The following is a 25,516-nucleotide window of genomic DNA, read 5'->3' on the forward strand; positions in this document are numbered from 1 at the left end:
CCTTTTAAATTTTTTTTTATTTAAACTGGTTTGTTGCTATTTTTGTGTTTATCAGTTATACATTTTTTAAAGAAAAAAGTAATTTTAATTGTAAAAAAAAATTCTCTTTTTTATATAATTACTTTGTGTGTGTAGGTTTTTACACACAGGGGCCGATTGGGTCGGAAAGCACTCCGACCGATCTGGACTCCTGCAGTCCGACCGAGCGAGTAAGATGCGGCCGTATGCTGTCGGACTCCCATAGAAGTCAATGGGAGCCGGTCGTATGATGCGTACATGGGCTCCCACTGACTGAATGGGTACGTTGCGGACAAGAGCGCCCCCTACAGTGGGTATGCGTCGATGCCATCCGCACCGTACATGCCTGTGTTGGGGAGACCCACGGGTCTCCCCCTGTGTCCAAAGCGGACCCCCGAAGTCCAACTCCAGGAGCTATTGCGAGCCGGACGCTCCGACTCGATCCGGCTGTCCGAATTGAGCATCGTACTAGCTCGGTCGTGAAACGTCTCGATTGCGCGCCACGGTTTGCTTGTGACCGAGTCATATGGAGCGGTTTGGACCCGGAAACAATTCGGACGGAGATTTCGCGCTTGTTCGCATCGTACTTCGACGTCCGGACTCGTGAACGACTCCGACGGGAATTCAGCCTCCGAATCGGATCTGCTAATGCCGAACCCGATTCGGTGCCCTTCCGACCGAGATCGGAATCGACCCCACATTGGCAAATTGTGCAGAAAAAATTTGAACAATTTTTTTAAATAAAATTTGGAAATGTATTTGCTGAGTTTTGGTAAAAATGTTAACATTTGTAATCAAAAAATAATTTTTATGTATAGTTTAATAATATATTATTTTAAATATTGTATGAAATTATATAATTGTTTAAATAAGATAAAACATTTATTAGTGATTAATATTTAAATATATGTATTTTGCTTTTGTTTTTAATTGATATTTGTTGTTGTTTTAAAAAAAATATTTCACTTTTTTGACAATTATTTGGGTTGATAAATTGTTTTATTTAATTTTAAAATAATTATTTAAGTTCTATTTTTTGGGAAAAAATTGAATATTTAGGGGCCCATTAGGATCTCGGGCGGATCGCCACCGCCCACCACCCATTCCCCCCCGCCATATTACTATGGCGGGGAGGACTGCAGCGGCTTTTCCACCCGGTCAACAAGTCGGCCGAGCGGAAAAGAGTTTAATATTGTTAGACGCCGCCAGCCATATTACTATGGGGGCGGAAACATGCCTTTCCGTGGTGGCATTGCCGCCACAGAAAGGCATGCAGGAATTGCTTGCAGGGGCCATTTGTGAACTCCCCAGGGACTCTGGGGGGGGGCGCACATGGGGGGTACCTATGGTACCCCCCTCCAGTTTCATGCACAACATGGCATGGAAGTGCACGACATGCCTTCCTGGCATTGTGGCGGGCGGTGCTGAGTGCACCGTCCGCCACAATGTCAGGAATGCAGGATGCGCCCGCCACTGTGGCGGACGCATCCTAATGGCCCCCACAGGTCCGCCCACCATCCTAATGACCCCCTTAGCATCTATTTATTTATAAATTCATAAAAAATTTAATTTTAGTTTATGTAAAGTTTTAATTTAAATTAAATAAATTAATTGATTATTGTTACTCAGGGCCTCATAACGATGCCGATCGGACTTAAGTCCGATAGGCACCAAGGCAGAAGCAGGGCCGCCCGACTAGATGTCAGCGGTGTAGATGGCTGCATTACAATGCATCTATTTTCACATCAGTTGCAATGTGTATAGTTTTTAATGCGACGTGTGCTGTGGGATGCAGCACATGCCGCAGCACAAAATACACACATTTTACATAACTGCTGCACTATGTGGTAGCTACCGAGCGGTGCCTGGCACACGGTGCAGGGATATGTAGGGGGCACCATAGCGGAGGCCCCCAAAGTCCTTTTTTGCATGCCTTTTCATGGTGGGATAACCGCCATGAAATGGCTGGCAGAAAGGGACATTGTAATCCCTACGGTGGTGCCTGAGCACTAGTCCCTCCAACGTTCCGACAGGCTCCTTGAGCCAGTCGGTTGCGTGGCGGACGGTCTCTTCACCCACCAATCATTGTAATGCAGCAGGCAGACCTGCAGAGTCCGATGGCGGTGGGACTGCCATCGAAGCCCTGATGTGGCAGTCCCAACACCATCTTTATCAGGCCCTTAATTCTAAAAAATCTTTTTTTTTTTGTACAGAGTTTTATATAGCGCGAACTTGACCCAAATCGGGTATCAGAGCATTTTACCAAGCACCAGTTACGAAAAACATTCATTTTTGTTAGGCAAGGGAAGAATAAGTGATTTGCCCACAATCACAGGATGTTCAGCGTAATTGCCGAGACTCGAACCCAGTTCACCAGATTCGAGGTTGATTTAAGTTTATTTGAAATAAAAAACATTTCATTTTATCATTTTAGTTATTTATTCGAAAAAAGTTGTGCATATAAATATTTTAATTAGAAACATGCATTTAATACATTGTTACTTTTATATGAAATTATTCATTTAATTTAAGTAAACAAATTTAAGTTACATATTTGCATTGGTTTTAAAAGGCTGCTTAAAAATTGAAATGTAAAAATTAAAAAATAAATGTAAAGTTTTAAAAACTAGAATAATTTGGAGCCTATATACACATTTATGACTAACTTAGACTTACTATTTTACAGAGATGACTTGGGGCCTGATTATGACTTTGGTGCAGGGGTGGCTGTGTAATGCTGCCTCTGCTGCACCAAAGCTGCACAAGCACCGCTGACTGTATTACGAGTTACAAATGTGCGGTTCTTTGCTATTCCCGTGGCGGTGCCTGGAAAAACTGGCATCTCAATTGTAACAGCAAAAAAGTTCCAGCACAGCATGGACATCCACATCTATGCCTTTGCTGGAACTATGTGGGGGTACAGACCGGGGGAGGGGCACATTTGGGCCCCTCTCAATGTACCCCCGTGGCAGTGTGGCTTTCGGGGTCTTGTAGGGCCCACTTTGTTCCTGCACCGCCAGCCTTTTCTGGGCGGGTCTCCACCATGAAAAGGCTGGTGGTCGAGGAACTTCTAACATGCTGAGTGGTGCTGCATTGTGGTGCTCCTGTTCCCTGGCACAGCCAACGGTCTACCGCCACAACAACTTTAGAGGTCATAATACGGCAGTCAGTGGACCGCCACTGCTGCGCCACTGTGAGATTGGCGGTCAGGAGACCATCAGACTCAAAATCAGGCCCTTATTTTGTATATAGATCAGAAATATTGAAAGAAATGTTTTCAATTTCTAATATACCTTTATTTATATTTTAGAGTTCACAATATGTTAAAATTGCTTACTGCTTAGCACTTTGCATAGTTTAAGATATATTGATGTAGTAACAGGTAATTATGTAGGTTTAATGATGAAATTCTGCCATAAGTTAAGGTATATTTTAATACTAATATAACGGGACGCGCTGTCACTCGTAAGCGGCGCTTCTCCTATATTGCCGATATTATGATGCTATGACTGAATTAATGTTATTTTATTGATTTTATCCTACCTCTTGGCTGCTGAACTTTATTGCTGTGTGTGTGTTGAGCTCCCCGGTCCACTGCGAGCATTGTTGTGGAGGGAATCCATCCATTTTTAAACAATAACTCGCCCACTTCGTTAATGTTATTTGCACCCATTTCCGGCGGAAGGAGGTTGGCACTCTAGTGCTCCAACCTCCCCCATATAAACCGGATGCTTCAAGCGACGCACAGCTGACGCGCTGTCACTCATAAGTGGCGCTTTTCCTATATTGCCGATATTTTTTTCCCTTGATGCTAAAACTGAATTAAATGTTATTTTATTGATTTTATCCTACCTCTTGGCTGCTGAACTTTATTGCTGTGTGTGTGTTGAGCTGCCCGGTCCACGCGAGCGTTTCTCGTTTGTTGTGGAGGGAGTCCATCCATTTTTAAACAATAGCTCGCCCACTTCTTTAGTGTTATTTGCACCCATTTCCGGCGGAAGGAGGTTGGCGCTCTAGTGCTCCAACCTCCCCTATATAAACGAATGCTTCAAGCGACGCGCAGCGGACCCGCTGTCACTCGTAATCAGCGCTTTTCCTATATTGCCGAATGATGTTAAAACTGAATTACTGTTATTTTATTGTTTTTATCCTACCTCTTGGCTGCTGAACCTTATTGCTGTGTGTGTGTGTTGAGCTCCCCGGTCCACTGCGAGCGTTATGTGTTTCTTGTGGAGGGAGTCCATCCATTTTTAAACAATAAATTGCCCACTTCTTTACTGTTACTTGCACCCATTTCCGTCAGAAGGAGGTTGGCGCTCTAATGCTCTAACCTCCCCCATATAAACCGGATGCTTCAAGCGACACGTAGCGGGCGCGCCAGCGGCGCACCAAAGGCAAGCTCGTCTGCGCCAGAAGCCACGACCCCTGGTCGGGCCGTTTCACCTATGAATATCGCAAGCAGCACTAAGTGTTATTCTAGACAAGACTTACTCGATTTTAGGAAGAGTATTCCATTATATTGCTGATATGATTCTTTGCCATTAGTTGAAGGACCCTTTTCATGTAGAGACTGTCATTATCAGAGTAATGATGTAGATACAAGGCAGACTTGGGTAACGTGATCATCAGTTATCAAATAAGATATCTTATTATGAAAATCTAGCCTCCTCCCCATGTGAGCCATATTCCATAACTAAAAATCAGCGGAAATAGAAAAATATATAGCGTAATGTTCGTTCTCTTCCTAAGCATTGAAATCTGGGACTTGTTTTCCTCAATACAACCTGAGCTGGGGTTTCTAACAGAAACGTGGCTCAAACCACACTCCACGCCTTCTATCACCTTGGCAATACCAGAGGGATACAAGTTTATTAGAATGGATAGACCAGTTAAGATGGGGGGAGGGCTTGCCATTATACACACAGATATCATTAACGTTTGTGTTCTAGATGAATATTGTGACCCAAGGATGGAAACTCTTATTTTCCGAATTGACTTAACAGCCCAAGTCAGTTGGAAAGGGGCCCTGATTTATCGTCCTCCTGGCCCCATAGCAGATTTTTCAGACTTACTCACAGAACTTATAGCTCCTCATGTACTTGCCAGCACTAATTTTTTACTACTAGGCAACTTTAATATTCACAGTGAATGCTCGAATAATATATAGTCATTAGCCTTTCTGAACAATCTTGCACTTTTAGGCCTAAACAAATTGAATGAAGGTCCCACTCACATGGCTGGCCATACTTTGGATTTTGTTCTGTCCAACTCTCTCAACATAGTGTGATCAACCAGTGCAACTCAAATGGACTGACCATGCCTTAATTGAATTTGCCATTAAGAGCCATAAAACTGAATATAGGGGCCACGTCAAGACTCTGGTACGACTCGCAGGCAATGGCAGAAAGTCACTTCAGAGAATTTCCAAGCCTCCCTGAAAGTACCTCGAAATAAACCTTTAGATAATTTATAAGAAGCGCTTACTAAGTACAATTTTGCACTAACAGAAACTATTAATCATCTTGCACCAGTGAAACGCTTCTCTAACCACCCTAAATGCCAGCATGCTTACTGGTTCACCCCCGTGCTACTTATGCAAAAAAAAACTATGCAGAAAACATGAGAGGAAATGGCGTATCACTCACGAAGAGAGCAACAAACTCAGTTTTTAACCTCTCTATCAAGCTATCACAGTAATATTAAGCTCGCACGTAAGAATGACATCTCTACCCAACTCACACTGGCCGGTAATGCGCCGAAGGTTTTATATAATGTCCTCCAGTCGTTTAAGGCATGTGAGAATACAGAAGCACCTTCACAAACACTTTGTGATCACATTGCATCTTACTTTTCACGAAAAATGTAATCAATATATGATAATGTTGTACAAACCATGACAACAGATGCAGCAGGAATGACTTCCTCCATGCTGCTTGAGAACTTCCCTCCGCTTGCCACTACAGATGTAGAATCCTTAATGTGCCAAGTGAAGACCCACTCTCCTTGCGACCTGATTCCTGCAAGAATAACTAGCACTCTTACTCCTTAACTTGCCCCATTAATTGAACATCTTCTGAATCTTTCTTTAAAAGAAGGTTATGTTCCATCAGAATGGAAAGCAGCTCAGATTATGCCTATTCGAAAGAACTCTAAAGCTCCTATGAAGGATCTGACCAATCTCCGTCCTATCTCACTCTTGCCATTTCTGAGTAAAGTACTAGAGAGGTATGTCAACCAACAACTCTCTAGCTATGTCGAATTGTCAGGCAACCTAGACCCTACTCAGTCAGGTTTTAGGCCCAAATATAGCACCGAGTCAGGCTTGCTAATGGTCACAGATAACATCATAATGATCCTAGACAAAGGCCACTCTATGATTCTGGTGCTATTGGACCTATCCGCTGCATTCAACACTGTTTCCCATCAAATACTACTCAGAAGGCTGAAGGAAATAGGACTAAGATTCTGCCTTCCATTGGGTGGCAAGTTTTTTATCTGGTCAGACTCAGACGGTCAACTTGGGCCTGTATCGTTCGGAACCCATGGAACTCTTGTTTGAGCCCCACACTATTTCACATCTACGTGGCTCCCTTGGCTAATGTTCTAAGGAAATATGGGTTTATTCCAATATCATATGCCAATGATACACAGCTACTCTTTCCTTTCAATGAACTAACTCCAGTCATCCAGGAGACCTTCTCTCTGGGCATGAATGCCATCTCACAATGGATGAGGAATAACTTTCTTCAGTGTAATTTCAGGAAGACCGAGCTTCTACTCTTTGGGAAAGCCCCCATATTGTGGTCCCCCAATTGATGGCCCATCAATCTTGGTAAGCCCCCTATTCCCAAAGTTTCTGTCAAAAACTTGGGAGTCCGGTTAGACCACGCCCTTACTTTCAAAGAACATGTTGGCCAGACAGTTGGTACATGCTTTCATACCATGGGCGTACTTCGGCGAGTCTTCCCTTTGCTTCCGGATTCTGCAAGAAAGACTCTGACTCAGGCTCTCATACTGAGTCGCCAAGATTATTGTAACGGTCTATTGCTCTCCGCTAATGAAGCGTCTATCAATAAACTGCAGGTGGTACAGAACCCAGTGGCGCGATTGGTGCTGAACATGCCGCCCAGATCTGTCTCACGTCCCCTTCTCTTAAAACTCCATTGGCTGCCAATACGCCAATGGATAACTTTTAAGATCTGTTGTACTATCCACAAAGCACTACTTAATCTTCGTCCCAGCTATCTGTCGGAACAATTCACTCCCTATCTCCCCCCGAGATCCTTGAGTTCCATCTCTAAACATCTATTGAAGGTCCCTAGAATTAGGAGAGCAAGATTAGGAGGGAAATCTCTCTCATACCTTGGACCGAAACACTGGAACGACCTCCCCCTCAAAGAATGCTCAAATCATCTAGCATTTAGGAAACTACTTAAAACTACTTTGTTCTGCTTCTAAAAAGAAAGAAAGCCCCACAGCTGCCGCCACATAGTTGACACGCTTCCACAAACCGCAGAGATACTCCTTGGAGTTGATTCTGGCGCTATGTAAACCTTTAAATAAATAATAATGTTTTTTTTATTCCACTACTTTGTAAGATATATCTGGGTGTTTAGTTTTTTATGTATGATTTAATTGCAGTATCTTTTTATTTAAGCTATATTGTAGTAGGAATAGTGTAATATGTTTGTTTATTGTACAGTACCTTTGTTGTTAAGAGGTAGATTGGAGTGGGAATAGTAATGTATGTATGTTTTTTGTTTAGCATCTTCTATGACGTAAGGTAGTTTGGATTGGAAATAGAAAATTATATATGTTTACTGTCAATCACCTTCCCTGACTTAAGGTAGTTTGGAGCTTAGAATAGTAAGTTATGGATGTATATAGTTTGGTATTTTCAATTAATAAACACACATATTTTTGTAAAACACATTTTTTATTTATATAGATAAGACATTGAACTCAGTTTATTAAATATATATGTAATTTTTAATGTAACAAACATGTAGATTTATAGTATAAACAGATCAGGTTTTTACATTGTTTGCATTGTTTTTTTAAATATCATTGTAACATAAATAAATAGAAAAATATATCTTTTTGATGAATATACTAGTAGATTAATTGCAGTTTTAAGAATATTATATAAATATACATGTATTGCTATTTGCAATGAAAGATCTGCAAGATGGCGTCCACAAGCTAAGACGTGTGAGCTGGTCGCTCCTGGGCTCCCCCACATCCGCTACCTGGAGCTTTGCTTAACGGTTTGGTTTTGGTGAAAGCTGTAAAAATGTTGAGCAAGTTGCACCCAAGGTGCGATAAATAATTTCATGGATATTGAACATATGGAGAACTACCTGGTCGGGTGGTCGCTCTGAAGATATCCGTAGCTACAGCCCCTGTTGCGTTCGCAGCTGCATGTATTCTCTGGAGCCGATTAAACTCAGACAACACTGTGATACGGGCGAAGAGAGTGGGCGAGGAGAGAGTGAAGCAGGAGAACACGGAAAAGAAAGTTGAAAGTGAATCACTAAAAGAACCTGAAAAGTTAAGTAAACTTGCCTGCTGGTGGTCCCTGCGGTATGCTGAGTATAGCGGCAGCGGTAGTGTCAGCGGGACTGTGGTGACTCCAGAGAAGTTGCTGGAGTACTCTGCGCTAATGACACTGGGACAGCCGACAAGGGGGGTTTGGGGTGGGGCGCCGACCGCAGGGAGGTCCCCCCACGGGCAGTTTGGGAGGGGCTGGGGTCCATCAATCGGGCATTTTGTTTTGGCTCCTTTTTGGTATAGCCCAAATCCAGCCCAATTGCAGCCCAAAGTATATCTTTCCTATGCTCCCTCTCTCCGCCACCATTTTAGATTTGGTGACCTGGTGGCTGGGAGCTTTAGTTAGAAACATTTTCTGAGGAGCTTTTTGAAAGGAGCTGGGTTTCTACTTTTGACGCGGTGGGTGTTTTGGTTGCACTTAGAGAAGCTCTGGGGGAGGTAGATAATTTTAACCCCCCCCCCTTTTTTGCCATGTTAATTATTCCAGGTTTGAGGCGTTTTATGTCGTTGGGAGTTCAGTGGGGATGGTGAGTGGGCACAGGTAGGTGGTTCTGGGGCCCGTCAGCTTTCTGGGCCTGGGCAGGGGGAGGACTGGGGGGTTTTGGGGGGAGGGGCGGGGGCTTATCCATCGTTTTCCGTTTGGGTCGTGTGGGGGGGTTTAGATAATTTTTTCCGCCTTGGTCAGAGGGAGTTTGGGGGTTTTCCTCAGGAGGGCCGTAGTGATCTTGTCAGTTTTCCTCGGTGCGTGTGGCAGGGCAGAGGCGGAGCCTCTTAAGGGTTCGGAGTACAGGGGTCCTGGTCCTGTTGGGGTGCTGATTGGGTCCGGGGGGGCTGGCCAGGCTTTAGGCCCGGCTTTTGCGGTGGTTCAGGCAATATTGTAGGGGGGTGGGGACGACGATTGGGACCCCTTCCCCTCTTTTTGCCCCAGTTCAGCAGGTTGGCAGTGTAGCTTTTTCTTTTCCTAGGCGAGGGGCGGCCTCGGTTGGCGAGGTTGCGGTTTTTTGCGAGTCAGGATTCTAGGCCGGTTAGGGGTTTTGGAGTTCCCAGCACTCCAGTACAAAACTTTTTTCTTTTCATGATAGAGTCCGTCGCTGGACACGAGACTCGGTAGGGCGGAGTGCAGCCCAAATTACACCGAGGAGAAGGGAGGATGGAGCCTCGCGCGGCACATTCCGTACCGGCGGGGGATCCCGGCGCAGCCAGCGTACGAAGGTCAGGCGCGACCTCACTGGCCCCAACGTCACGCAGGACTCGGTGGTCTGCAAGACCATCGTCACCGGCTTTTCAGCAGGAGCAACGTAGGGGAGAAGGGAGGATGGAGCCTCGCGCGGCACATTCCGTACCGGCGCGGCCAGCGTACGAAGGTCAGGCGCGACCTCGCTGGCCCCAACGTCACGCAGGACTCGGTGGTCTACAAGACCATCGTCACCGGCTTTTCAGCAGGAACAACGTAGGGGGGAGTATCGGCGTGTACCGCCGGCTCCTCATTTAGCTTTGAGGTAATCAGCCGTTAGGTCTGGTTCTAATGCAGTGGTTTTCATGTGGTTGCTGCTCCTCTACAGATAGAGGATGCTGTGATATTGGATTACAATGATGTTACTCCTAAAGAAGGAGAGTGGAGGGCCACTGAGGAGTGGGGGGTGCCTTCTCATGTGTCTTCTAGTTTTTTGCAGCACCAGTGGTGGTGCAGCCCAGGAGGGCAAGATCATCGGGACCCAGAAGAGAGCGCGGCCCCTCGGTGAGGGTTCCTCGGACGGTGGACCCAGTTGAACGTGTGGTTGGAGATCGGCGCCTGGTCAGGCAGCCTTGTTGAACCCAGGTGAGAGTACCGTCCCACGGGCCAAACCAAAGATGGTGTCGGTGGGAACGGGGGTTGCACTATTAAGGGAGGAGCCGGGTGGTAAGCTCCACAGGGGTTAATATGTTCAGGTCAAGAGTGGGGACGGGTTATTTGGTTGTTGCAAGAGTAAAAGTTGAAAGTGGCATAATTATGGAGCCTGAAGTCCTGGGTAAGGAACCTATACAGACTAAAGAATTCAAGTTCATAACCCTGCCTTATATGGGCGTTACGAAACCAGTGGGTGCACATTTAAGGTTAAGTACGAAGGAATACATAATACAAGGTGAATATGTAGAGTTGTTGGAACTGCTGCATGGAGAAGTTAGATCTAAGGAGGGGTCTCAAGAAGGGGAGTACGAGTTGGACAAGCGCCCTAAGGTTCCTTTAACCATTGAACATTGGACGGCAGCAATTTTAATATATGCCAGCGTCTATTACGAGAAATTTCCTGAACACTGTATCCCCCTTTTCAAATGCTTGGTTGTTCTACATACACCCAGTTAACAGGCAGTGTCTACGCTTGGGCACAGCACGATGGAGAGTTTCGGGCCCGTATGGCTTGGGATCCCAATGCAAAGTGGGGTGGGTTAGACAATGATTTGTGGCAACATCCCATCCTTCGGGGGGGAAGGCGATATTTACGGCACGTGGCTTGCCTTTAGTTTATCGGCCCTTTCAGGGGAAGCCCACCCGGGGAGGGGTGGGGAGTGCAGCATATGCCCAATCTGGATCAGGAGCGTGCTGGGAGTTTAATCAGCAAAAAACGATGAATTTAGGCCCAGATCCTTGTACTGGGGTGAATGTATGACATTGTTCTACATTCTGTCCATCAACTGTGTTTTTTGCAATTTTCACCCCGAGTGGGCTGGGTATGCTCAGACGTGAGTCCCAGGCTCTCCACACCACTGGAGTCAAGCTATCCAGGCTGATGAAGGCTGATAGCCAGAAACCGGTCCTTGGATGCTTGATTCCGGTCTGGGAAAGACATGGCTTGGTAGTTCGGACTGGACTGTTCCCATGAGGCACAGGGTCAGAGCTGATTTGCATATAGCCAGTGTCTAACCCAGGGTGGTGTGGAGTGCAAAAAAACGATGGATTTAGGCCCAGATCCTTGTACTGGGGTGAATGTATGACATTGTTCTACATTCTGTCCATCAACTGTGTTTTTTGCAATTTTGGGAGTTTAATCAGGGCATGTGCACGAGAGAATATTGTAAGTTTCGACAGGTGTTCCCAATGTGGGAGGAGACATCCCTTGGTTTAGGTGTTGAGGTCTCAGACCACAGGGAGGTCCACAGTGGCAACAGGCCAGTACCGGCTCCTCCATCCCCGCCCCCCCTCCCTCATCGATCCTAAGGCAATAGGGGAGGTAAGGGGTCTCAGGGACCTAGGCGTCAGGGTTCATACGCTATTTCGGTTGGGTACTTTAGCACAGGGGCTGCCAGGGTATGAGGACTTGGGGGCCACTCAGTTGTTCTTGAAAGGTTCTGACGAAGGTTTCCGTTTGGGTTACAGTGGTCCACGGGTGAGACAGTGGGCTAGGAATTTAAAATCAGCACAGGAACATAGTATAATAGTTTAGGCGAAGTTAGATAAAGAAGTCAGGGAGGCCGGATGGCAGGTCCTTTTGAGGGTTGGCCAGTTGAGAATTGGTTGCTGTCACCAGTTGGAGTCGTTCACAAGACGGAGGCTGGCAGTACCGATTGATCCCGCACTTATCATGGCCTGAAGGGTCCTCAGTCACTGTATTTATTGATGAGGAAGCTACGTCTGTGTCCTATTCCTCTGTTGAGGTCGACATGGCATTGGTGGTGTCTGCCGGCGTCTCTGCTGAAAGGGCAAAATGTGTTATTAAATCTGCATTTCGATTGCTTTCAGTCCATCCTGAAGACTGGAGTCTTCTGGGCATCCATTTCAATGGCAAATGGTACGTGGACGAGGCACTGCCTATGGGTTGTTCGATTTCTTGTTCTCTTTTTGAGAAGTTCAGCACCTTTCTCCACTGGTTTTTCACTCACTAGTCAGGTCAGGTGTTAGTGACCCACTATTTGGATGATTTCTTTTTTGTTGGTTCCCCGGGCTCCTCGGAGTGTCAGACAGCCTTGGTCACATTTCCGACCCTCATGGAGCTTTTAGGTGTGCCATTAGCATTGGAAAAGACAATGAGTCCTTGCGCGACCATGTCTTTTTTGGGCATTGAGATAAATTCTCGGGCAATGCAGGTTCGCTTGCCAGTGGATAAGAAAGCAAAATGCTGGAGATATTACAAATACTGTTGGTCAAAGCAAAGGTCACAGTCAAAGAAGTGCAAGTCCTGTTGGGCCATTTGAATGTTTGCCTGTAGGGTGGTCAGAGCAGGGCGCACTTTTTGTAGGCGCCTAGGCAGAGCTTTGTCTGGCTCTCATTGCCTCAACACCATGTGCGTTTGTCAGCGAGGGTCAAGGAGGATCTGCGTTTAGAGTTTCTCTGATGCTGCGGGCAGTGAGGGCTTTGGCCGGTACTGGCAGGGCAAGTGTTGTGCTGAGAAATGGCCTTCGAAGGTGGACAGACAGGGGTTGGAGTATTGCTTTCATGGAACTGTTTCCGGTGGTAGTGGCATTGACATTGTGGGGCCAAGAGCTGGCTGCACAGAAAAGTTCTTTTTCGGATTGACAACTTGGCGGTGGGGAAATCATCAATAGACAGTCAGCCAGGCACACCCAGATTTTGCGACTGCTTCGAGTGTTTGTGTTGGGCTGCCTTAGATATGACATCAGTTTCAGGGCCTTGCACGTTCCTGGTGTGGACAATGACATTGCGGATGCTTTGTCTCATTCATAAGTGGGAGAGATTCAGTGGGCTGGCCTGGGAGGCGGACCTGACGCAGACCCCAATGCCGGATCACCTGTGGTATGTAGGGTCATACAGCTGGTGGTCAGTTCCTTGTCGGTATATACTCGGGCAGCTTATGCTGGCGTGGGGAGAATTTCTGGTTTCAGGTGCGTGTCGTAGGGATGAGATGTGGCGGCGATCAGATGATGTAGTTCAATTCATGTGAGTCATTATATATAAGGGCCTTTCCAAAGTTACCATTGTAGGAAAGTTGGCAGGGATCTCCTTTATGGGGAAATTGTGGTGGGGGTATTCCCCTTCCGTCGGGGAGTTGGGGAGGCGAATGTTGGAAGGTTGGGACAGGGAGCGGGCAGGGATGTTCCAGTTCGTAGGCCTTTGTCCTGGCAGGTTTTAGCACGCCTTTTAGGTTCGTTATTGGTTGTTTGTAGGGACAGTTTTGAATCTTGTTTATTTTCCACCCTTATGGTTTGGATGCATTTTGGGGCTTTTAGAGTCTTTGGATTTTTAGGTTCCCTGTCCAGGTTGGGCCTTGTTTGGAAGGTTTTCTTTTTAGCAGATCATGGGGTCCATATTTGGTTGGTTTGCGCTAAAACAGATCAGAGAAACCTGGGTAAAGGTATATGGCTGGAGCGGTGTCTTCGGTTTTTGACATGTCCCATTACTTGGGCTCATCGCTGGAGGAATTTGTCAGGAGGGGTGTCGGGTGTTTCGACATGCTGATGCAAGCTGAGTTACAGATTATCAGCTGCATATGGGCTGGGCAAAGCCCTGGAGAACATCGGTTTGGAAGGGTCTCATTTTGGGACCCATTCTTCAGATTTGGGGCGGCCACTGCAGCTTGCAATAGGAGTTGGACCAGGGGGGACTTTATGAGGATTGGGGCGCTGATCATCCAATTGTTTTCAGCGTTATGTGAGACGCCCTGTGGAAGAAGCGATGGCGTCATCCTCTTTATCTTGAATGCTCAATTTGTTTTTTCTATTTCAGGTTCGGTAGCGGGACCTCGCTCTTCACAATTGACCATCTGGATAGTGGGGCATTCCTTCATCAAATAGGCCTATGTTCATGCTTGTCGATCATATTCTGGAAAAGCCCTGGTTTGTCATACTCATGTCTTAATGTTGTTTGGAAAGGGAAGGGTGGGATGTCGTGGAGGGAGCTGGTTCCTGCTTTCAATAGTTGGGTGGTCGGGGGCCAGTGCCAGGATGTTTTATTCAATGCGAGAGGAGTAATCAAACATTAATACGACAGGGGAGAGAATGTATGGAAAGCACACAACCAAATGATTAAAAAACAAGATTGCATTTATTCATATGTGAACTTATTCATATTAAAAACGTTTGTTAATAAAAAACATGATAATCCAATAATTGCATAAACAACTCAATAATACAGTATTTATATACTTATAACACAATTACATAAGAAAGTCATAAAACAGTGGCAAACAATGTTAATCGACGCGCGTTTCGGCGTTGTTGGGAACGCCTTCTTCAGGAGCCACAATAAAATCTGAAAAACATATACAAAGCAAATTTAAAACCAAAAATTGCAATCTCAAGTTTCAAATTGAACAGTGAGAAGTACATATGAACAATATATCTTTAACTGTGCTTACATAACAATGACTCCCTACTTGTATAGCTAATAGATGTAGCTACACAAGGTACAGACTAATGATTTTATATTTGAGCAGTGGTCTATGAGCAGGGGGGGAAGGAGGGGGGTGGGTGGGGCCATAGAAAGAAGGAAGGGAGGGATACCCTATAAATGAATCAAATACACAATGAGCCAGATGGGACGATGAATTCTAGAGCTACAGAGCTTTGACATTGCGATACCTCATAACTTCCTGGGACTATACAAAGAAGGATAGGTCTATGTATATAAGTGCAAGAGTGGGTATCTTAACGTGGCACTTTCGGAGTTTAGATCTATCAATGGCATCAAGAAAGGGCCCAAAATTCCTATTTCTAGCATGGATGTGTGGGCAAAAAGGATCTACAACTATCAAAGTTATGTGATACGAAGTATTTGGAGAAATCACTAACCAAGGTATCTATAACGCCACAAGAGAAGGACTCGGTGTGGCCTTCAATTTGTGTAATCATGTGGTTAAATTTCAAGGAGATATCCAATATGAGGAAGCGGGTTTCTATATCATGAATATTTCTCATTGCTGTATTTAAAGTTTGAAAAATAATACAAATGGTCCCTTGGCTGCTGCTCACCTTAGTGCTAATAGCAAATTATGTTGCATGGAACTCTTCGGATATGATAGCGGTTGTCTTGGTTAGTTAGAACAAATAACTTGCATGTCTCAAGGCTAAAAATAATAAGGACATCAGAGAATCAGGTCAAACATTCACCCTGAGAACACTAGATAGAGCTTTTAGCAAATTGCACCTAGCCAAAATGCACCGTAGGTAGTTCAATGGATATATCATTGATACAAATATATATAACCAGCAGCGAAAAATAGAAAAATCAATGGCACTAAAGCTGGATTATATTGGTTGCGCCTTACCGGAAAAACACAGGAAGCGTGTTCAGTACTTCTCTTAAAGTGCATCAGACCGGGACAGCTCGCAATCCCTTTCTATTTGTAAGAGCTGGGTGGAAATATAACTCTACGTCAAGACTTAATTTCTGGAATAAAAATATGTAGCTGCTGTAGTTAATAAACGGTTTTTTAGTACTCCGTATTCTAAACCTTAGGTATGGTAAGGACGTATATCTTACCGTTAGTTAATTAAGAGTCGAGCACGTGTGTAACAACCTGCGGAAGCCGAGCTGATAATGTCTGTTGGCGTCACACAGCCGTTGTAGGAGGAAAATACCTCGATTAGTAAAATGAGCCCCTCTTTAAGTATATGGACAGGATAGGGGTATAACTTTACGTCGAGCTGTGTTTCTGAAAGGGGAAAGCAGAGTGGCTACTGTTACGATTACAGTCGAGTATAATTTGTATCACCGATACAATGGTAGCTTCGGTGTACGGCATGGACTCATGTCTTACCGTAAACATGAAGACAAGGGCGTATAGAACGACCTATGGGAGCCACGTTAATGATGTCTGTTGGAGTCCCACAGCCGTTGGGGAAGTAAGGTAACTCGATGTGCCCTTCTTTAAATACGTGAACTGGATAAACAAGTAACTGCCCGTCGGACTTTGTTTCTAGAAAAGGAAATGTAACAAACTTATAGTTACAATTCGATTAATGGAAGATCTACATTACGAGTGCAGTAATGAACTAGGAATACGACGTAGGCAGCTATCTTACCGTAGATGTGAAGTCACGGACGTTAGCATCAACCTGCGGGAACCACGCTAGGGATATCTGCTGGCGTCCCGCAGCCGTTGGAAAAGGAAAATGACCCGGCATGTTGCTGGGCCCCTCCTTAAGTATGGGTAACTAAGTTACCTCTAATGACGCGCCGGCTGATCGGTACCTCCCATTAAAGGGGAATGCGCTCGGAATTGCGAACTGAAGGGAGCGAAATGGGAGACGCGGTATTAAACAAGATCTCGAAGGGTAACACAAATCGTGTATAATGCCAAAATGGAGGCATACCTAGGGACCTACCTATTCGATCTTGGAGACAAGGCAATAGTAACAGGATAATGGCGGCTAAGATAAGCGTTCCGGGCGGAGAGAGGAGGGGAGACGGGGGGGGGGCTTAATATTAGAAGCATGTTACTCCACTATCACCCGTTAGCTAGCACAAGGCACCCGATCGGCTATTAATGGATAATCTGGAAATGCTTAAGTGGAAGAAGTGTTCACACATGCATAATGATCTAAACTATGACTCGAGCAGCGATTGAACGGGGATCTCGACTCTGCTGCTATAGGAAGAACTATTGTCACCAACTAGGATGTTTTATTCATTCATGTGGGGGAAAGTGATCTTTGTAGAGTAAAAAGTGTGGTTTTATTATGGGCAATAAAAGGGATTTGGTTTCTTATAAGAGCAATGGTCAGGGTGCCCTGTTTTGTGGACGGAGCTGGTTCTACTGAGATTTTGAAGGGGAGCTTTGCACCCCAGAGCAATTGGCAGGACTCGTAGGATGTTGAATTTGGAAGTTTCTCATTTTGTAGCTTTTTAGGTTTTGGGAGAGTGACTCATTCTGACATTCTGTTCGTGTCTGTTGAAGTTTTCAGGGGCGACGGAGTTTACCTCTCTAGTATAAGTATGGAGGTTTAGTTGCTTGAGGTTCGAGAAGTTTTCTCTAGGTGTTTGGCTGTTCAGGGCCGCTCAGATTTCGTTTAAGTTTGTTGGTTTGGGGGGCAGAAAGTGGGGGCGGTTGTTTATCTCCCCCCCCCAGCTTTCTGGGTGGCGGATTTTGATGATGTTTTGCCAGGGTTGGCTGACTTTTGGGTTTCATTTGTATGACTGGCTCTTTCACAGGGGCTGTTGGGGCAGGTTGGTTGTTGGGGTAGGTACATGAGGTTGGGCGAGCGTCAAGTGGGCGAGGGGCAGGCAACGAAGTTTTGTGTAACAGATGTTTGGTATTTTGGAGGTTCATATGTTGATGCAGTGATTTATTATGTTTGTAATTTGTAATGTTGTAATGTACGGGTGGGGGGTGGGTTTGAAAATGGTTAGGGGCGGGGGAGGGATCAGGGTTTTGAGGTGAAAGGTCTATTTAGTGAGGTATAGTTTTGTAAGGCATTGGCCAAGGAGTTTTTATTGTTATTGTGCACCTGTTCCAATAAAACGGCCTTTTTCACACTTACTCGGTTGTTGGTCTGCTTCCCCCCCCACCCCTCCCTCCCAAGGGGAAGGCTGTTCTGCATCGGCGATGCCACCCAAGACTGCGGAGGGAGAGCTCGCCCCATGGCCAATTCAACCGGAGTTGGAGCCGGAGTTGTGAACAGCAGAAACTCGGCAAGTTTGAATTTAGGCAGTAAAACAAGCAAGGCGGACACTGCTTTAATTGGTGAGAAAACTGCCAAAGACTCCACCGGTAAGCGCATTATTCCTCTTTTGTTCCCGGGGGGGAACAGAAAAAAAAGAAAGCTGTGCATTCACCTCACACAGAGTTTGCAGGGATAGGGGGCATGAAGGCTCCTGATGCCGTAATTGATCATAACAAGATGGGCCATGCTGATCCGGTACCATTAGCACCATTCAGTGTAAATCTAATGGTGGAAGGTGCTGCAGGGGGGGTCAGCCACCATGCTAGCGTGTCAAGTATTTCCATCCCTGAAGGAGCTTTAAGTGCTAATATAGCTCATATATCAACCACGGAAAACACTGACAACAATGAAAATATAGAAAAATTGGAGCAGGGTATAAAAAGGGGCTTACATAGTATAAAATCTCCTCGGAAGGAAACAGACTCTGGTGACTATTTTTATTCTCTGTCTGATTCCTCCAGCAATGATCCAGAGTTAAACTAAAGAACTCAAGCCGGATTGCATGGGGCCAGTGGCAGGGACCTCAGCAGTTTACATCTGGAAGATACAGGTGGGGAAGCATCTGAAGATAGTCCCCATACAGTTTAAATAAAATAGGATCTTAGAGAGAGACCCAAACTGATGGATAGCGGCAATAGTGGTAATGCTTTGCAGTGAGATTACTCTTTTACAACTGAGAGTGGAACAGGTACTGAGGTGGCTAAAGGAGGTGCACCAGGTCCACCTGAAGAAATATCACTTGCCCTGATTTATCAAACTTTAATGACCCATAGGGAGGAGACACAGGCAGAGAGCCAGAGAGTGCAAAGCTCCTGTCGTTAGCGCCAAAACTCGGTGGGTCACATAGCTAAGACTTGCACAGAGTTTACAACTAGATTTAACAAAGCCGAGGCTCGGATCTCTTCTCTAGAAGATGAACTTGTAGCACAGAAGGCCATGACTGAGACCCTACGCTCTCTAAAAGACGACGACTCTCAGTGGAAACTGGCCACCTTAGAAAATCGCTCCCGCAGGAACAATCTGAGAGTTCTCCAGATTCCTGAGGGCAAGATCCTCGCAAGTTTATCATCGATCTGTTTACTGAGGCCTTCCTTGAATTCACACAGTAGGACTGACAGAGAGAGGTCCAGAGGGCGCATCGGTTCCCTTTTTCTGTATCTTGCGTGATTTTTTTGGGGGGGGGTTGACTTTATTCAGGACATTTATAGAAGTACGAGGTAGGCTGCTTTAGTTGGCATATTCTTACCCTCTATCTGTTTTTTTGCTCTTGTTTCATAGCTCCTCTTTTGATTGTGTGTCTATTCATAAAAAGGCATTCATGGCATTAGCAATCAGCAATAAGTCTGTGCTATGTAGCTGCGTGATCTTTTTGCTTCATATCGAAGGTTCATTAGCACATAAGGCGGTTTGTTAGTGCAGGCGGGGTCACCCGGGTGGCAGGAGCTTGTTATCACTGGGACCATTGTTCCTACTGCCCTTTTGAAGGGTTGGGGAGGGGGGTTGGTGGTTAGGGGATCCGGGTGGGCTTGGGGTGAGGGGCAGGGTTGGGGGGTGAGTGGGGGTAAAAAAAGAAATATAATCCACAGTATTGTTAAGCCTGTTAAATCTAAAGACATCAGAAGCTATTTTATACTAAGCAAGGGTCGGCATTCATCTACCTTATGGCTAAGCTATGACTCCGAATATGTTTGTTAAATATCTGAGGGCTTAACAATTATAATAAAAGGCAAAGAGTAGCTGTAGAGCTTCGGGTGTTTTACCCAGATCTTGTCTGCTTAGAGAAGACAGATTTACCTTGGGGAAAGTGTAAGGTGCTACCAGAGCTGGGGTATGTAGTCTTAGCTGCCTCACAGCAAACAACAATTAATCGTTGGGTGGCGGTTTTGGCCAAACCGACCATACAATCTCCTGGACGCACTTTAGTGGATAGCCATGGGCAGTAGGTAAACTTGGAATGCATCTTGGGGGGGTGCAAGGTTTACGCTATGTACAGTGTATGGTTCTAATCTGGAAGAAGCCCTTGTTCTTGAACACTTATACCTTGAGCTTGAATCATGGCCCACCCCACATGTGTTATGTGGGGATTTTAATATCAATTTGGTGGGGGGTGAATTACAAGCAGGCATCCAGAGTTTTAGTGGTAGGAAACCGGGGGTCTTTAATGCTTTATATCATTTATTGACAGATCATGGATTGATAGATGTCTGGGATGCGCTTAAAACGCTTCCTACGTCTAACTCTGGACATAGGTTTTATTCTCATCCGCATGGCAAATTAGTACGGCTTGATTATTTTTTTATCTCGCCTCTACTACTTACAGAAGCCCAGATGCAAATTTTCCCCAGATTCGCCTCTGATTACGCTCCAGTGGTGTTGGATATTCCTGCTCTGGGTATTAATTCAGTCCCAAGGGGATTTACTTTTGATAGAAAGCTTCTCCTGGATAATGTTTGACTATGAGGAATTGGATCAGGGATTATTTTCATTATAATCTATATTCTACAACGTATGGGATACTTTTAAAGCCTGCTTTAGAGGGGAAGTGTTGAGTTTTGGACTATATAAACAGAAACAGGCTAAACGTATAGTCCAGGAGCTGTACAATAAACTTAAAGCTGCTGAAGAAAACCTGCCACATGGGATTTTGTGCAGAAACATCATTGAGCTGCAAACTAATGTGCCTAGATGTAAGGCCAATATTAATATGGTATGGAGTACAGAAATTGCCACAAAATATCAGCTTTCAAAAAAAGAATGGTATAAATATGGGGAGGCGACAGGGCGCTATCTAGCTCAAAGACTGCGCTCCAAAGAGGCTGCGCTGATACTAGAAGGCTTGAAGAACGCTTCTGGCAGTTTGGTACATGACCCCCAGGAGTTTCAAGAGATTTTTCACAACTTTTATCAATAGCTTTATACAGAGGAGGATACAGAACAGAATGCTAGGGATCTGGGTTTTTAAATGTACAATCTCTGCAGCTAGCTCAGGAGGAAGCTGGAATATTAGATAGTCCTATTACGATGGATGAGTTGGAACAGGCTATTAATAGCATGACAAGGGGAAAGGCTGCTGGTCCAGATAAGCTTCCATCTGAAGTCTACAGGATCTTTTGGCTGTTTGCCAGGCTGATCAAACTGGTGCGGCACCACAGTTTTGGGACAAAGCCAATATTGCCGTTTTAAGAAGGACAAGCCATCTGATCGTCCGGAGTTTTATCGCCCAGTTTCACTCACAAACTGCGACTGGAAGATTTAGGCAAAAATTCTTGCTAATCGTTTGGCTATGGTTATATCCCCTTTGGTTTCCTTAAGACAGCACAGGTTTATCCCTGGGAGGGGGACCAAGAATCATATCGCTACAGTTCTCACCCTGCTTGACATCACCTAGGTGGAGTCATGAGATGTGTGAATAGTGCTGATCGATGCCGAGAAGCCATTCAACGGAGTTTCGTGGGACTTTCTCTGTGGGATCCATAAGTCAATGGGGTTTGGCCAGGGGTACATCAGGCTTTGCAGGTTTTATATCGCTCTCCTGTGGCTAGGATCTGTTCTATGGGACTAACATCTGAACAAATTCAGATATCTAGAGGTACACGCCGGTGGTGTCCCTGCTCCCCGCTCTTGTTTGCGCTGTATATCAATCCTTTCCTGAATATTCTCAAGAGGAGTGCCAGGATAAGACCGTTTATGGTGTGGCAGGATCCGTTCTGTGTCTTCGCGTATGAGGTTGACATAGCCATTGTAACATCTGATCCAGTGATGGCGCTACCCGAAATCGAATATCTGGCACATAAATTTGGCTGTCTGTCCAGCTATAAGCTTAATACGTCCAAAACTCAGATTCTCTTCACTAACCAAATTATGGATAATGACCTAAGAGTTGTTAGCTAGGTTATATATCTGGGTATCAAGATACGGGTTTGTTTGAAAGAGCTGGTCGATGTGAACCGGGGGGCCTACACTGGAAATATTAAACAAGTCCTTGAGAGATGGGAATGTCTTAATTTGTCCTTGGTAGGCAGAGCTAATGTTCTTAAAATGAACATTTTGCCAAAAGTTATATTTTTTTAAGATTGGTACCTTTAGAAATATCACAGTTGCAATCACAACATCTTCCATCACTTTGTTCTAGATTCCTGTGGGTTCCGGGGAAACCATGCAGAGGGGTACAATTTATGACTATTCCGCAGTACAGAAGGGGGTGGTCAGTCCCTGATTACGTTTTATATTATAGTTGTATCCTAGCAAATATACTGGAGAACTTGATACCCTCGCAGAGGCCCCATCAATATATCAGATGGTGCTGCGGACTGAGGCCAAAAATTGCTTGTTTAAAATAATTGATGGCAGCTACTATAGAAGAACTCGCTTTAAAATCTTGGGTGTAGTGTAGAAGGTTTGGAAAACCGTGCGAAAGAATCTGCAAGTTGAAAGGCTCTCGTTTTAAACACTTTTGTCCGCAGTAGGGAATCTTCCATCGATTTTTCATAATCATGAGGCAGGGAAGTGGAGACTCTCTGGTATTACGCAACTGGGGCATTTGATAGAGGCTGGGGGGCTTTACTATTCCTCCTTCTCAAACTTGGCGGATAAGTATCAGCTTCCTAAAAGTCAATTCTTTAAGTATCTTCAGATACGTGATTTGTAAAGTAAACATGTTAGGGCGCTAAAACAACACAGATAGTTGAAGCTATTGGATGTCAGGGGTTCTTTATAAAATGTTACTAACTTCTAAAGTGGATGACTTAGAGAAACATAACCTTAAATGGGGGAATTCCCTAGGAGAGCAATCTGTGTCCATACAGAATTCAATTGACATAGCAGGAAAAATTATTTTGGCTGCAAACTTAAAAACACAGCATTATAAAACCTTATTTAATTCATACCACGCTCCTACAAAGATGAAGAAATGGGGGGGTGCGTATGAAGGGAAATGTTTTCAATGTGGCGCAGATGACACCGATATTTCCCATGTTTTTTTATTTTTGTATTAAACTGGCTGTGTTTATACAGCATATCGAGAATTTTTATCAGAGGATACTGGAGTATCTATAAAAATGTCGGCCTCTATAATGTTACTCAGGACTGGGGAAGATCTGCCGTAAGGGACGCGATATATAAATTTAGGTATCTCATTTTTATTGCTATGGCGGTAGCACAGCTGTGTATAGCATTCACATGGTTCCATCCTGAGGCACCCTCTTTTGAAATGTGGCGCGCTAGGTTTTATAATACATTTCATTTGGAGTTTAGTTTGAACTCCGTTAAAGGGAAAAGAAAGCGAAATTTGGGTATGTATATGTGGGGAGCTATGCATGATCATTTGACCTGTTAAAATTACTCTCCTGGGTATGGAATAAATCATCATTTATTCATTATTCATTATGATGGCGGACGGACATCAGTCGGCCCGCCATCATAACAGTGCTGGGACCACCCGCCAGACGTGCGGCGGTCCCACCAGTCCAATTAGGATGTGCCCGCCAGTATGGCGGGAGCATCATGGCATCTTAACATTGCAGACAGTGCTGCTGGCTGCAGCACCATTCACAATGCCACGATGTGCATTTCCATGCACAACGTGGCAGGCACCACGTGGTGCCCGCAATGGGCCCCCAAACCCAATCCCCGCCATACTATCCATGGCGGCAGCGCAGCCATAAAAAGGCATCTCCCAGGACACATCATAATATGGCGGACGTGACTGCTAGGCACTGCCACCATATTAGTGGCTCTTTTCCGTCCACCAGGAAATCGGTGCTATCCTCACCGGTGGAACAGCGGCGGACGGACTTGGAGTCCAGCGCGAAACCCACCGCCATCCTAATTTGGCTGTGGGTAAAATGCTTAGTAATGGCGGAAAGACCGCCGGCCCGGCGGTCCTTCCGCCATCATAATGAGCCCCTAAGATCCCCATTACGATGTTGGACAAATGTGCGGAGTGGGAACCAACCGACCATAGGTCGGTTGGTTCTGCACCCCTTATTAGGATGTGACCACACATGGTGCGGTTGAAAACTCCATTTCTCTATGGTAGCTTGTGCTGCGGGCAGAAACAGCTTGCAGCACAAGCTCCCATAGAGAAATTGGAGTGTGTTTAAACGTGCACCGTGTGGCAGGCACCTCACGGCGCCTGCCACACAGTGCAGAGATTTTCATTGGTGCCCCCCGGCACCACACCCAGAGGCCACAGATGGATGGGGCCCCCAAAGACACTTTCCGACAGCTGTTCCATGTTGGAAATGCCGACATGGAACTGCTGTTGGAATGTGCCATTATAATCCTTATGGCGGAAACACCATCTGTTAGAGATTATGAGGTCATTCCAACTGGTGCACGTGCTCCTTGAGCCCATCAGAAGCCAGTCGCGTAGGTTTGGACTCCGACTACCGTCATTGAAATACGACAGTCGGAGTTCAAACCAAGGATGTTGGTCAGTAAGCCTCCGATGGGCGGTCAGAAGCTTACTGATCAAATAAGCCCCCATGCGTCTATTTTTTAAAAGTTTTATATTGTTTATTTCTTCAAATATTTTTCACATTATTTTTAATATATATTAAATAATTATATATAGTATATATTATTATTTAATATATTGTTTACAAACATAGTGCATTATTTTGCATTTGTTTTTATTTATAACAATTGTTTTGACATTAAATTTAATATTTTTCAGTAATGTTCTTTAATATATAACTAGAACCGAAAAAAACTGTTTTATAAAGACTCAGGGGCCTAGTGCGATTCCAGTCGGAAGCGCTCCGAACCATGAGCCCGATTCACAGAACTAACTTAAAACAAAATCCTAAACTTACTACCATTTTGGTATTCACAGAAGGCACTTACTCATTTTGGTATTCACAAAAGTTAGTAGTCCTAACTTTAGGACTCCTAAATGCCTTCTGTGAATACCGAAAGTCTTAAAGTTAGGATTTTTCTCAGTTTAGGAGTAGTAAAGTTAGGACTCCTAACTTTAGGACTCCGAAATGCCTTCTGTGAATACCAGAAGTTTTATAGTTAGGACTGTTCTCAGTTTGGGAGTCCTAAAGTTAGGAGTCCTAACTTTACTACTCCCAAACTGAGAAAAATCCTAACTTTAAGACTTTCGGTATTTACAGACGGCATTTAGGAGTCCTAAAGTTAGGACTACTACCATCTGTGAATTCCGAAATGAGTAAGTGCCTTATGTGAATACCAAAATGAGTAAGTGCCTTCTGTGAATATCAAAATGGTAGTAAGTTTAGGATTTTGTTTTAAGTTACTTCTGTGAATCGGGCCCCATGTTCGGAGCCCTTCTGACCGAAATCGGAACATGTTGGACGGATTCCTTTCCATCCGAGCCATTCCGATG

Source organism: Lissotriton helveticus, chromosome 2_2, assembly GCF_964261635.1.
Source record: "Lissotriton helveticus chromosome 2_2, aLisHel1.1, whole genome shotgun sequence".
In the NCBI taxonomy this organism is placed as follows: Eukaryota; Metazoa; Chordata; class Amphibia; order Caudata; family Salamandridae; genus Lissotriton; species Lissotriton helveticus.